The sequence below is a fragment of the Haemaphysalis longicornis genome, unplaced genomic scaffold, assembly GCF_048455015.1.
Source record: "Haemaphysalis longicornis isolate Haplotype H1 unplaced genomic scaffold, Haemaphysalis longicornis Haplotype H1 scaffold_55, whole genome shotgun sequence".
In the NCBI taxonomy this organism is placed as follows: domain Eukaryota; kingdom Metazoa; phylum Arthropoda; class Arachnida; order Ixodida; family Ixodidae; genus Haemaphysalis; species Haemaphysalis longicornis.
Window position 1 is genome coordinate 1,758,199 of NW_027526394.1, and position 15,136 is coordinate 1,773,334.

The window sequence follows — 15,136 nt, forward strand, 5'->3', positions numbered from 1 at the left end:
ATGTTTGTTTTATTTATGTTCATTCATCATTTTTGTAAATTTTTAAACTGCATTTTATTGGATTAAAACCGCAGACTGCATAAAACTCAATGATTTTCGGTACCCTTGATACATGAAGTCAGCTCCTTGCTATCTGCATTATGGCCAACAAAACTGTTAACACTTTCGCCCAACTACATCGCTTATTTGCGTAATCGGCTGACAGCCATTATCAGCCCATTGCGCAACTTGTGAAAGAAGCATCCGTGGTGGCGAGGGGAATAACAGCTGTGATAGCGGCGCCGGCGGTGGTAAGGAGGAGCCCCACAGCGTAGCCGAGAGAAGCCGGTTCACCAGAATGAAAACTGGCGGGGTTAGAAATATGCTGCTTCGCAGTTGTGTAACCTGATCAGGGCACCGAAGTGTTTTCAGAAAATCAGTAATCTACATGAATGCGTAAATGTAACTCAATTCTTGTATGTTGACTGTAGCCAATTTATTTCATTTCCTGCATTCACGGTATCTTACGCATCACGGTCAGGAAATGTTCATGAGTGGTCAACGCTTAGCTGATCAAGCATCACCAGATGGCTATTTAATCTGATGAGAGCCTGCTAATTGTAAGTACAAGCGCCTTGCAATGTATTCACGTGCAATGTATTTTGTGCACTGCTCCTTTGCCGTAAACGTTTGCTGTTTCGGTGGCAGCATTTGCGCTTAACTTGAATGCCAAACATGCTGTGACTGAGAAGAAACCTTATGTGGACAAAATACTCCATGAGCGCATTAAACTTTGCCACTGGCGAACATTGGCTAACGCAAAATCATACCTGCATGTTGTAGTTTGCTTTTTAGTATAATTTAGTATATTGCGTCCGGACGCCATTTACACTTGTGGGGATCTTGAAATATGCGGTATGGAAGGAATGAATATTTAATTTATCATCGAAGTTTTAGAGTCCTTTTTTCCAGTATTCAAATCTTGTTCCGTCAGTTCCTTTTTTTTTCATTTTATTAGCACTACTGATTGGGGATTTATTTTTGCCTGCTCTCATTTGCGTTACCGAGTAACACATGAAAAGCACGTATACGCTGTCCGTTTCATCCGAACATGGTTGTTGGGCCTTTATTATTCTTAACCCTCAGAAAGAATCGGACGTTACAGTGACAAGGTAAGCTGCATACGCTTTCCTTTGATTCATTCATACAAAATAAGATGGGGCCTGCGAGCAGGCAAATATGTGTACCGTCACGCCGTACTGCACAAATTTGAAGCTTGTCTTGCTCTACTATTAGTACGGCAATTGCGGGTAACGAAGGTGCTCCCGTATTACTTGAAGAAATGGGTCGGTGACACGAGTGGCTAAGAACCAATGACAGTGCACAAAGCTACTTATATCTATGGTGAACAGAACGGCCAAATTGCGAGCAGTTTTTGAGACATTGCTGCGGCACGTTGAAAACGACACGTGGGCCATTGATGAATATAGGTACACTCCAGAATGCCACGTTTCTAAGAGCAAGTACTGAAAAGGCATTGGACAGAAAATCCAGTGTGATTCGCTAGTTTCCACGTGTCGCAAGCTTCTATGGCTTTTATTTTTTATCTCAACCATCGTCCTCATCCGATGTCTTTATCTCACAGTTAAGCGCAAAACAAATCGACAGGTTTCCTTCCCGTATTCCATGCTGACGTCTTAGTTTAAAAAAAACTCCATTCGAACAACCTAAGACATCCATTCCATCCAAATATAGTCTCCACGTGTCCAGTTTATTGTCCGATAAAAGCGGTGTGGCATTTATGCAAACGTGTTTAAGGACAAAAGATTTTCAGGGCAGGTAACGTTGTCTCTTATTTGGTTTTTTTCTTAACCTAATTGTAGGACCCTACAAGAGTTGTTTCTTCGAGCGAAAGATAATTGTGTTAAAAAATTCTGCAGGAATTCAGACAATTATCCACTAATACATTGCATTTTTATGCGCCCTGTCTTGAGTGCGAGTTTTTCCCGCCCAAATTTTAGATTTTTTTTAAAATCCTGACACACCAATTACACTCAATCGCGGATATATCGAACTCCAATGGGATCGCACATAAGTTCGATATATCGATAATTCAATATATGAAATATTGGCTTTCGCATAGGATTTCCAAGGGAATTTCGAACCGTTCAATATATGCAATAATTGGATATATCTGGGTTCGATATATCCGGGATTGACTGCATCTCCAATTACGAGATTATAACGATTACAGGTGAAAATTTCGCGAAATTGTCAATATTATGAAAACGTCATGCGTTGTACGTTTTTCCATTTTCCGTAATTCTTTATTATAGTTCTTATTTTTTCGTTCTTCACAATTTCGCCCGACCTATTATCTCAATTTCCGTTACTGTAAGAATTATATTTGGAACTTTCGCAAAATCTGCATTATTGTGGAAATGCATAGAGTTACACGGTTCGCCATTTTCCGTAATTATAATATATTTTTCTTATTCTTTATTCTTTAAAATTTTTGTTTGACCAATTACCTCCATTTATGCTAATATAACGAATACAGGTTGAACTTCCGCCAAATCTACAATACTGTAGAAATGCCATACTGTATGCGTTTTAAAAAGTTCCGCAATTGTTTCATTACTTTTGTCATTTTTTATTTTTCAAAATTTCGTTCGACCAGTTATCTCTTTTTGCGTTATTCTGACTGTTGCATTTGAAACTTTCCGGAAATCTGATTTTTTCTGAAATGCCGGGCGTTACACGCTCCTGGCTAGGGGGGTTGTGGGCAAGGAACGCTACGCATTAAAAGTAGCATGACCACACTCGTGAGAATTTTACCGCTGAGACTGCTGAGCCCCTTACAGCTAGGCATAAAACATTTAGGAGGAGCAAGGGGATGCTATTTCTGAGAAAATATTTCAGTTGCCACCGGGGCTCGCGGTCCCACGCTCCCAACATTTTAATGTTGCTGATGTTTGATATATTTCAGGCTTATTTTGAATGAGGCCAAACACCACAACAGTGCATTTAAGGCACCGTCTTTGGTCGCCCATTTCCAAACGAATAAGTGTAGAGTGACTAATATTTATAACAAGTTTAAAACGAAGATCAAGAAATAGCCGTTATTTTCGCGCAATTTCACAAGAAACTCCCACACACACGTCACAAGACACTACCTTCGGATGCTTTAATGGCCCATTTATCTGCCGATATAAATGAACATCCGCGATGCCTAAAGTCGTCACACGAAGCGCGAAATCTCCTACACCACAAATACCACTTCTGTAAGGCGCTATGCGAAACAAAACATGGAAGCTGAAACAAGCAAGGCATGGATTTATGGCTTTAAATGGAATGCGAAATTTAAAAACCTGAATTAGGCATTCGGAAAACTAGCCACACTCCCCGCATATTCGCCTCCTATCGGCCAATCAGATCAATCGGAGACGTCCTATCGCAGCGCTTATTCGGGCAGGGGCGTTTGATGGGTATAAAATGTTATTTTCGACTGGACGCATGGAAAAAAATGTAGTTACTAGGCTGTAATTCGTGAGCATCAAATTCTTTGTTATATTTCTTGTGATGATATGTAATATTCCTTATTGGTTATCTAGGCTCGTACGTTCACACGACAGGTAAACTCAAGCTGAATGAGAACTTGAAAAAGCCAGCTTGGACAATGGTGCCAGACTGATGTCGAAGCATAGTTGTGTTCGTTGTACTAAACGAAACTCGACGAGCGTCGTATAAGTCACTGAGAACCACTTACTATGTGTATATATGTGGGGCTCGTCAGCAGAAGAATACATCAAATAAAAAGTAAAGTATATAAGTGCTTTATTTTTGCAATGTCCTCTTATGTGTTCATCTACTTCGTCGTCTGCCACCTCCAAGTCTTTGTCGACAGCTTCCTCACGTCTGTTGTTGTTGTTGCTCTATATTAATGACCTGCAATACTCCGTCTTCTTGTTCTTCTGTGCGATCGCATTCTCACTTGTCAGCGCGGCGCGCTTCCTGATCAGTCGCCTTTTCTGCAAGTGTACGGGTCTTCTACGGTCAACAAAGTGTACTGGTGGGCGAGTTGGTCGTTTTTTGGTCCATTCTCTATGTGCGCGGCACAGAGTCACAGAGAGTTCTTTCGTTGCTGCCGTGGTGCCCCGAGTTTTTTTAGTGCAGGTGGTTTCCCCTAGCAACGCGGATCGAGTGACGTCAGAAGTAGACGATAGTTGGTGTCTTGGCAGCGCTGTTTGCTCAATCGCTTATGATTATATGCTACCTCCTAATTCAAATGCTTAATTTTCTAATTTACAGTTTTGTGTAGCGGGATCCCTAGCCCTCGCTGAGCCCAATTCCTGGCCAATCCCCCACGCGTCTACGTGCTACCGCGCTCTCAGGAGAGGCAAAGCTCATTCTTTTAAATGCAGAGCATTTCAGTAACTCACGATGTCACCCGCGTTGGCGTCCGTAGTCCGCACGCTCACTGCGCATGCGCGTCGAGTCGAGGCGAAAGCGAACACTCTCTCGCGAGGGGCATTGGATTGGATTCTAACACTCTCTCGCGAGGGCATTAGATTGGATTCGATTGGATTGGCTTGGATTGGATTGGCTTGGATTGGCTTGGATTGGATTTGGATTGGATTAGATTGGATTGGATTAAAGTGGATTGTGTTGGATTGTGTTGCGTCATAGCCGTGGCACGTTGCGTCATAGCCGCGGCAGACGCGCTGGGGCCGGCGCATGTGCAGTACTCTCTCTTCCGCGGTTTCCTCTCCTTCGGGCGCGCTCCGCATATAACCGGTGTGCCGTTCTCCGGCGAAGCAACATCCGCGCTTGGCTCAAACACCTAGGGTCCTCGCCGCTTTACAAGTACGCCAACGTCGTCTACTGGGACCGGCTTACGCAGTCCCTTCAACGTATATAAGCGTCGGAGCGCGCGTTCGGAATTCAGTCAAGGGCGTCTGTGCTTGGCTTTCGCTTGACGTGATGCTTTGCTTGCCTCGAGTAGATGCGACGCATTTACTCGAGTTCCCCCCGTGGGAAGATGCGGGCGGCTTTTTGTTGCGATTTCGACTTCGAAATTTTTTTATGAATTCTTGCTTGTGATTACATGCTCTTTCTTAATTAAAATGCTGAAATTTTTTATTTAGTTTTGTGTAGCGGGAGCATTAGCCCTCTTTACTCCCGATTACTGACCGATCCCCCGCGCAGTACGACCCTCACTTACTCTGCAACACTTTCGATAAAAGCTCTCACACTTTCCTCGGAGTCTGGAAGTGCTGTGGAAGCTAGTTACCGCCAGCACGGACCGGACCAGCGTAATTTGCTCGTCCGGGCAGATCCGCTTCCGTTTCCGCTGTGCTTTCGTGGTGATTTTTGTAAAGTGGCTCCCGAATGCGTTTGGTGCTGCAACTGAAGGAAAGCCAGCCAAAAGCCGCTACAGCGCTCTAATAACGTCATTCGAGCGCTCGAAGAATTCAAAGTCAGGGAAACAGAAAAAAACATTCTTTCGAGCAAGTTTCAAAGTTATCTGACGCACGTAGAGCAGCACTTCTTAGCTGAGGTAGTTCGTGACCCCCAATTTATAAGTTATGGAGGTGGTTGTTGAGTGCGTCATAAAAACGTTTAGTAGTTACAGAAAAATTGAAGGAAGTGTGCCCGTGTCTATTTAGGCTCACTCTGCCAGGTAAGAATCCTCAAACCCTACCTCTTCAAGAGATCACATGAATGCAACTCCTTCCACGCCACCCCCAGCCCTGTGTCCCATAAAAAACAAAAACAGTTTTAGAAACACATTTACAGACGTCACACCTTCACGATTTTTATGAGCCCTTAGTCCCCGCTCCGGTTCAAGACAGATCTTAAGTACATCGCCGACGGGGCCTACACTCCTGCATAGTACTCTCCCTAAGTATTTCTCCCTTCAACTTCTACCAAGCTTCCCGTACTGTATACGCTCAAAACCAGCTGTTTGTAACTGTTAAAGGAGCCATAAAGACAAAATACAAGTTGGGTTTATTAGAAACACTGCTTAGTACCGATAACAATGATACCAATATCATCGCAATCTTCGAACAAATAACGGAGATATTAAAGAAAACGTGTGAAGCAGTCGTGACCCCCTAGCCGATTTCCCGCAACTTTTCTATGACGTCACGGAACCTTGTTTGTGCGATTGGCGGCCGCGTAACTGACCTGTCGCCACGACATATGACTGGACGTCTGTAATGGAGCCTTTTGTGCCGTTTGACCGCATCACTTGAATGTTAACGTGCAGTTAACGCACTGAAAATGATGTTTTATTGTTGGCAGGTATGACGACATTCTTCCTAAGAACACGTCACTGTGGCGCAAATTTTTTTATATAATTCTTGCTTTTTTTCCCTTAAAAAACATCTTTGGGGCTGTAATGGAGCTGCGTGAGATACTGAATCCTAGTTCTTTCAAATTACACGAAGTTGTATTTTCTCTCCATGGCTCGTTTAAAGTTTGCCCGAATACGAAACCTCCATTCTAGCCAAAACGTGCATTCAACAGACATACACATTCAACAACTGAACAATCTTTACCAGTGGAAGACATACCGCAGGATACTTTAACCTCTTGTGAGTGACCTTGCACTATATGCGTAATCGAGGTCAAGAATGACCCCACACCTCCGATGCAGGTCGAACAGTACACAATTCATGAATACCTACCCCCCCCCTCCGCCCCCTAACCTCTCAACTTAACCCACTCAGCATCTGTCCTTTTCTTGTCCAATTAAGATGCTTCAATAATAACACAATCTCAAGTTACACTGAATGTATACGCTCTACGGCAACTAAAATATATGCGTGTATACAATGCAACTAAATCCTGTGAAGTTCACGCACGGCGGGTTGTATTTTAACTACGGACGAATTCGAAGCGAAAGTAAAGTTTAATGAAGTAGGGTTACACCGGGAGAAGGGGCACGCTCCATGGCTCACACTAAGCGACTTCTCTATTTTTAGACTTTCTCAACGGCACTCGCGCTCCCATGCAACCAAGGAGTGCCTAGTGCCTATTCAGCGGCGCACCCTATTCCAGGCGTCGGGCAAGGTCGTTGCGCTGCCATAAATTTCAAGACTTTCAGCTCAATCGATACTAACGACCACAGCGATATGCAAAGCTCAACATAAAATGGGCTCCGCTAGTTCACCGTGCCAAAATGTCCTCCTTAAACTATATCGCTGGTAACGAATGCCCCAACTCTTTGTTCAATTCAGCGTGCGACCCCTAGATGTTTTCGCATCAATCGTGGCTAGAACTGGGACATTCACAGTACCCTAGTGCTTGGGTACGCAATAACAAAGTGAGTGGAGTAGTACGGGAGTGTCACAACTCCCAGCCACTGAGTCATTGCATCCCATGTACGGCTGAAACTCAAAATAAGGAAGGAAGGAAGGAAGGAAGAATGTAGAAGAAAGGCAGGAAAGTTAACCTGGCTAGAGCCTAGTTTGCTGTCCTGCACGTGGGAAAGGGGAAATGGGCAAAAAAGAGAGAGGAAAAAAAAAAGAGGAAAAGTTGGACCAGGCACGTATGCCCAGCACTGAGGCACTGACAGTGATTGACACTGAAAGCTCTCAGTCTATAGCCTAGTGTTCAAGTTCGTCGCCCGTAGAAAACATAATAGTTCCTTAGTCGCCTTCTGAGCGGATGACTGAGAAGGCCAGTGGCACAGAATCTTTCCCTCCGAAAATGGCCGCCGAGAGTCCAGGTTCCTTAGCCCTGACGACCGCTTTTTTCTTTCAGCCGAGTAGCGTGGGCACTCGCATAAAACGTGGCGTATCGTCTCCGATGTCCCGCACGTTTCGCCCTCCGCCTTTGGTGCCATTCCTATTAAGTACGAGTAAGCATTTGTGAATGCCAACCCCAGCCAGAGACGGCAAAGAAGAGTTGCGTCAGACCGTGGGATGCCTCAAAATAAAATATTGTTGATACACCCATGTGAACATCTGTATTATTTTGCTATAATATATGTTTCGTGTGGTCCTGTGCAACCTGTATTCTGTAATCGTACAAAAATGTACATTCTTTTGTGTTTTACGCTCGTTTCTGTCCTGCTCTGTGAGCGTTGAAAATAATTAAATAATTAAACAAACAAACAAACAAACAAACAAATAAATACACAAATAAATAAATAACTAAATAAATAAATAAATAAATAAATGAATAAATAAATAAATAAATAAATAAATAAATGAAACACTGGGGTCCTGGAAAACGTACCACCGGTGAAGTTAAGTGAAGGCCAACTGTCGTGATAATCCATGAGCCATGTCGAGTGGTATTCGCAAGCGATTGTGGGGACGGTCACATCAAGAGGACCGGGGCGGGCAACAATTATTTCGAGAAAATATTGCCTGAAGATTATTTTATTAGATACGCTAAATCACCGGGAACTCGAATTCGTTAACCAGACGTCTACACGCCTCTATAATTGTAAGTTGCATTTCCGTCCCTCAACTACTGGTTGTGTTGAATCCGCAGCAATCGATGCATTGAGCACATCACACGGAGCTGCGCATTCTCGGAGTTCCCGCCCTAGAAAATGTAACCAGCCTTCGTTGTGATATTGTGAGATCAATAAGTGAGCCATGTATAATGATTCCTATGTTGCTATGCAAACACGCCAGAAAGCTAAAAAAGGATTTTAAAGAGCATGCACTTGACGGCAGATACTGGGCAAAGTGTCGCGTTTCAAAAGTTCGTCGTAACCATTTTCCTGCATGTTGTAAACTCCGCAAGAACCGTAGCACTATGGTAATATTTCCGCTTATTGTCGCTCCGTACACAATGCTTTTGATTCAGGCTTGTTGACCAACCATACTGCAATAGTAGAAGTTATCACAGTAGCCAGGTTTTTACATAATAAATTCTTGTTCTTCAGATGTGGACCGTGATGTTTATAAACTTTAAATCTCTGTGCTCGACTCTGCACGAGTGTCTGCTTGCTACAGAGACTTTGTACGCTGCCGTAACGACTGCGTGTTTACCGAGAGACCGTAACGACTGTGTGTTTACCGAGAGACTTTCCCTCTGTTCCTTCCGGCGCCTCCCTGTAGCTTGAGGGAGTATGCTTTGTTTGATTTCCAGACACTGCTTCTACTACACATTTGTAATCCGTAAAATTGTCGTTCTGTTCAGTGGGCTGCTTCTGAAATTAGCGATAGTTCACAATGCTTTAAAACAACATCTTGCTGGGCGTGTCGGTTGTGGTCTAGAGGCATTGTTCATTAGTGCAAATTCACAGAACACAAGAGAGGAGACACGGACAGGTGCCACTAACACCTGTTTGTTCAAAACCACTGGCGCCGCAGATTATTTCCCATATACATAAACACCTGTTTGTTCAAAACCACTGGCGCCGCAGATTATTTCCCATATACATACATGCGCCATAAATTAACACGTTCAATGGTGCTTCACGAATAGTTGGGTTATATCGACTGATTGAAATTTACCTGGCCCATGCTTTAAATCCTGCGTCAAATATTTATTCCTTCATGAAACCAACATTAGTATCAGCTAAACAACATTCTTGACAAAACCCTCGGATGCTTCGTACTAAAACAGGAGCGCTTATCGATGGAGACTTGCTTTATGTTTCAACACCTATTTGTTAGTTGTTGTAAATTCATAATTAGGAACACCTTTTATTCCACTTTTTTGTTTAACAGCACATCTCGCATTCCTAAAAACAACGCTAAGCTATGCAAAATTTAATCGCCCACACACATTCCCTTTTCAAATGACCGAAGACATTTTTATTACGACTTAGCAGTTATGTGTGCAGCCAAACATACCAACATAGGGAGGTCGGCCAAGGTTAGCCAAAATATTCAGTATTCGCCCTATGAATAATAAAGCACCTTACACTCAACAGGGCCAGTGTGGGGAAACATGCTAATGCACAAACAACGCCTAATGCCCAATAATTATAGCTTACAAAAATCTGAACGAAGCTCACAAGTACAGCAACAAATATCAAATGAAGGTCGTTGCGGCAGTGAATAAAAAAAGACGCAAATCGGACTCAATCATGGATTTCAACCGTCGGGATGTTTGTGAAGATTGCGTACAGTTTCGCTACCTTCAAGTCATAGTAATTATTGTAGGATTCCTTAGGCTATGTTCAGACTACCGATGCAAAAGTCATATCGTGTTATATTGAAGTAAAAACTGCATGTTCCGCAGTTCGGTTAGCTGAGACGTGAAATGACGCAATTCTTTAAAGTTATTACGACCGTTGCGGCAACAGTATGAACCAGGCCTTGCACACACAATGATTGAGTTAAGCAGTTGCAGTAGCGAACAAACAAATTGGCTGAAATTGTGGACTTGCACCGTCATGATGGTCTTAAAGCTTGGGTACAGCTTCGTTATCTTCATTTCTTACGCGTTAATGTGAGCTGCCTTCATTTGGAACAGCGAAGTGGTTAGAAAGTCGTTAGAGTTTGGTGTGCCCCGTTACAAGTATTACAAAAATGCCATACGCTCGTGTGTGCGTGCCTCGAGCCGACCGTCCAGCGTTTCCGGCGCACGTTTGTCAAGAAAAGCAAACCAAATTAGGAATATTGGCCAAGACTGGCCAAAAAACTCCTGCGTTTGCCGCAACCGTGGTAACAATTGCTCGGAACGAGAAAGACACGTCGTGGCGTACGCCACTCTAAAGTAATGACTTCAAAAAAAAATGAAGGAAGCTCACACTTATAGCAACACTGATGGAGTAGAGGTAGTTTCGGCGGGGAAGAAGCAAATCGGCGGTCACCGTGCAATTAAACCGTCGTGATTGTCGTGAAGCTTGCGTACAGCTTCGCTACCTTCAAGTCTTACGAGTCACTGAGAGCTTCCTTCATTTTTGCAGAGGCACCGTTATACACCTGCCGCTGGCGAAAGTCTTTAATATCCTGTATAAACAAAACAACAGATACATGACGTCATTGCTTTTATTCGATTTAGTATCTCGCCGCCACTCGATTTCCATGAGCGAATATTGCCGCAAACGATTCATTTGGTTTGTTTATTGATGTTTTGTTTTTCCCGACCGGCTGCGCCGGGCGGCGTTATCTGTGTTATCTGTGGGCTATTTCAAGCGCATGTTACATTCTTTATGTTTTTATGCTGCACGTGGGGAGAGTGTTTCGAACTGACGTCACCGGCCTAGAATAATGTTTCTTGTGTACAGTATTCTGGATGTAATTTGACGATTCGAGAAACACTCACGCCAAGGGATAAATTCCCGGAGGGTAGATGACTGGTATTCGACCTACCGACGCTCGCCTGCGCACGTCACTTTGTTGACTGCTGCTTCGCTGCGTGGGTATTCTTTCAGTTCCCTACAATAAACTTGTTTTCCTTGAAGACAACTGAGTCGTCTTTGGCTTCGTGACGATATTACATCGCAGTCATCTAGCCCTAGTTTAAAACCAACGCGCGCTTTAAAGCCACTAGGTACATGATGTTACTCGATCTTTTTTTATTGAAGGGCAGCACCATAATATTGAATTTAATCAGTCGATGCGTGTTAGGTCCACGTACCATCGCATTCTGTCAAGCTCGCCGCCACACGGCCCAAACAAATTAAACGCAAGCTGTCAAGAATCTAGGGGCGTCACCAGCGACAAAGTTCGAAATCCATTTGATGGCTCTAACTTTTGCGGAACTTTAAACGGAGACAGATACAGCCATAAATTCAGAATACCAACTAGCCCGCCTAACCGTGTTATTGCAGTTCGAAATCTATGCACACCATTCGCTCAGGATAATTAATAAGCTCGCTCGGGCACCGAGAATCCAATTAGCAGCCGTCCTTCATGCGCCAGATTGCTTTCAATCTTTACAAGGCTTGCAGATTTCTCAAGAATTATCATGTGTTTGAGTTTCATTTGTTACAAACTTCAGAGCGCGAGAAAAAATAAACCTGAATGGTTCTTTTATTATGTCAACTCTACAATTAATCAGGCAGCAGATATAAGTGCCTTCCCACTTGGCGCATTCAATTACGTGATTTGAAGCGAAACAGACATTGCGAAGTCTTTCGCTGGTCTGCTTACACAGTACCGTGTGATAATTGCCATCGATTAATGTGAGAGGCTTAGAGGTTTCGCTGCTAACAAAACCCTTGGGAAGCATTCCCCACTTTTATGAAAATGGCGTGTATGCTGTGCTATGTAATTGTAGACTTCCTGCTCGACCACATGTTGGAACGTGAAAATTTGGCACTACCCTGAGTATTAGTTCTGCTCAGGAAACTCCTCGTGACCAAATTGTAGACATTATGTTTTCTTCTCCAAATGGTTTCCTCCGCGTTTTCGTCATTTCGTTTAAAACCGGTCAATGTCTACGTGTCGACCTCTTGTCTCACGGCGGATGGTTTGAGCAAATGCTCTCAATAACAAGCGGTTTGGTATAATCTACGATTGTCCAGTTTCTAACTTCCAGCGTCCGAACTAAAGACGTGTGTGGCGGCGAGCTGAAAACAACTGGCTGTTTCCTCAATAGTTTCTCCCGAAGCGAAATTGCGTTTTCTTTTAGTGTTTTTTGGTAGAATGCAACGACGTAACTGTAGCTAGATGTTAACACATACAATCTTAATTCAGTGCCTTACATCGGCTCTTGATTTGCTCAACTCAACTCTCGTTGCATGCGCGTAACACTATGCACATGTACTGGGCAGGGCTTCCACAGCTCCGCCCCCCTTCCTTACCCCGCTTTCACTTCCACAGCGGTGCGTGGACCGCAGTGTTGCCGGGTGTAAGATAAAACCTAAGGGCGTAACCGTCAAGATGGAAGGGGGGAAGGGGGGAAGGGGGAGACAGCTGCCCCGCAGCGGTGCCGGCGCAGCAGTCCCCGTAAAACCTGTGGAACAGCAAAAGAGAGCTTCGCTTTAAAACAAGCGCGCCATCCGGATCAATGGCGTGTCCAGCAGCACGGAGGCGGGAATCTTAAATTGCTTCGAACCCACGTCCACTGAATTCGTCATGACAGAAGCGGGGCGGGAGGGGATTGGCGTAACTGGTAGAGCGGAAGGCGGAGGAGTAGCTACATGGCAGGGGTGACCGAAGGCTATCATCTTTTGACATTTGTAAGAAATCGAGCAGATACGCAGAATTTTTTTTCTTTTGCTTTTTAGGTAACTCAGCGCCATTACGTAGGTTGTGAAACAGTACCAAATTTTCTTTTTCAAAATTGTAGCTTGCAGGGCAGCCTGCCAGGCAGGATGTGGGACGAAATGGCCGTCTCCATAGCAAAAACTCCCTCAAAAGTTACCTCTTGAGAAGCGTTATATTAGGTTCATACATTACAAGAGCAAAAAGCCTTCCCCTTTCTCACTGTAAAAGTCGTCTGAAAAATGGCACTGCAGGTTAATGAACTGTACGCACGGTCCTCTTTTATTCTTGTTAGGAGGAAGAATCCCCGTCAGTCCGTCATGACACACCAGGCCGGTCGTAAGGAATAGTTTATATTTCTGAGGAAGGTTATTTGTCAACTCCTTACAGAAAAAACAATGCGCTCAATTTATAAAGCTAAATATCACGCTTTTCTAGGCGCCGGGGTGTCAAGGCGCTCGTTACGGTTATTGATAGTCGGTTTACATTGTGGGTTTGCGTTATATCGCCGGCACTCCATCACTTTGGTGTGACCTTATTTTTGCTGTAGTCACCAGTCTGGTAGCAGTTTCTTGGTCTGTGGACCTCCGGCAAGAGAAGCTGCGAGAAGAAAATTGGGGGTAAGAAATCGCAAATTGATCTAGCTTTCATTTTTGTATTCCCTTGTTAGCACGGGCCATCGTGCCATGATCAATCTGAAAAAAATTTCACTTCGCGCTTTTTTTACATTGTGCCTCACTTAAACCTGCTAAAGATATCGTTAAACTGTCGTTAATACCCGCGTCGAAGCCTTTCTGAAGCTGTCATGATTCACCAAAATTGTTTCACCAGCGTATGTTCTTCTGAATTTTGTTTCTGACAAGCTAACTCGGAAATCAAACATTTTGCACCGGCTTTGTATATTTCTTATTTTATAAGATTAGCGACGATATTACTAAGAAGACCAAAAGCGGTGGAAAGCTTTTGACAAGGTATAGAAAAGACACTTAAATTTGTTAAAGTCTCTCCCTCTGTTAATGTTTACGGTTCACCGGTCTTCAACCATTACCAGGCTTCTTTAGGTTTGCAAATCGCAGTAGTTGGTTAAAGTACCATGAACTGTTCTTGCATTAACGTTTCCCTGCGCATATTTTATTCGCCTTTTTAGGTGTTTAATGAAGGCTACGCGCACTTTATTTGCTCTCCCTTGGGACGTCTGCATCTTGGTAAAGTGGTTTAGTTTGGGAAGGAACTCATTAGCCTACAACAATGGATGGTCACGCTGCTCCCTTCATAGCTTGTACAATTATTCACTGGTCTTTTTTTCTCAAGCTGGCGTTTTGTCGCGTGAGAAAAAGTGGTTTCACAGGTGCTTTTCTGCTGTTTCTCATCTGCTATATTACTGGAGAAGAGCCTCCTCAGCAGCGGCTGTAGCCCGGGTTCTAGTGCTACTGACTGATGTGCAGGACTGACAGTTGTACCTGTACTTCTTTCTCCTCTCTTCATGTCTTTATTTCTGTAACACTATACTTTATCCTTTCGCTCCCCCTCTGCTTCTCTTCTCCCGCATTGGATTGTATTGAGGTGAGCTCCCTCCCGAGCTCAAAAATATCCCGTGCACCTCCTTTCCTTTTTCTTTTCCACAAACCGCAACCAAAAACAAACTGTTGTCCCCCCAAGACTAATTTGCAGACCTGCAGGCGATTGACTGTCACCAGTGACGCACCTTTCTTGGATAAAGAAGTCTGCGGTTTGTGCTTTTTTTATGAAATTGCGTTACTGTGTAGTAGAGGAGAGTTGCACAGCATCTTTGAAGAGCCCCCCCCCACCCCCCGAAAAAGCGTGCAAGAACTGGCAGACTCTTCCACGACTTCCCGCTCTCTCACTCAGAGATTTGTTGCACTTCCTAGAGAGTTTCGTGTTCCCATTAACCTGACACAGTTCGTTTTATGCTGAGGACTTCTTAATAATGACGGGAACATATTTTGTGTACCACGAAAATAGGCTATGATATATTGGTTGCATTTCGCCAAGACAAATAGCCA